Raw genomic sequence first — 545 nt, 5'->3', positions numbered from 1 at the left:
TGTTCCGAGGGCCAGATAAATCAACAGCGGTCGTTTTTGCCCCCCCCCTTTCAGTCTGCTCTTTGTGCAAAAGGCCATGAATTTATATCCACAACGTTCACTTAAACCCTCTCTTTCCTCCCTGTGTTTCCCAACCTTGGAGACTGAGTTATTTCAAGGTTTCTGTGTTTTCTTCGTCACATGCTATTATGTGAGGGTTTTCTGTCCAAGGCATGAGGAACAGCCCCAATGTGGGGCTCCAGGGGCCGCTTCCTGCTCTCAGGGCTCCGCGAGCTGCAGAGTCTCCGTCAGGTTGGACTGGAGAGAGAAACAGCGTGACAGTGACGCCCCCTGGTGGCGGCGACGTCCTGATCGGCAACACACGAGGGTTCCCACAAGTTTACTCAAGGCATTTGTGAACGCTTTCTGCCAATTTTCAAACAAAGAGGAAGTTAGATATTTATCAGGCAATATTTGTTTTTCTGTTGGATAGTATAAAACTGAAACCGAACCCATTGAGAATAACGCATTAACATTTTATCCGCTGATATGACTTAATACTTGAA

This window comes from Scophthalmus maximus, chromosome 15 (assembly GCF_022379125.1).
Source record: "Scophthalmus maximus strain ysfricsl-2021 chromosome 15, ASM2237912v1, whole genome shotgun sequence".
NCBI classification, from domain to species: Eukaryota; Metazoa; Chordata; class Actinopteri; order Pleuronectiformes; family Scophthalmidae; genus Scophthalmus; species Scophthalmus maximus.
This window is presented reverse-complemented; position numbering follows the sequence as displayed.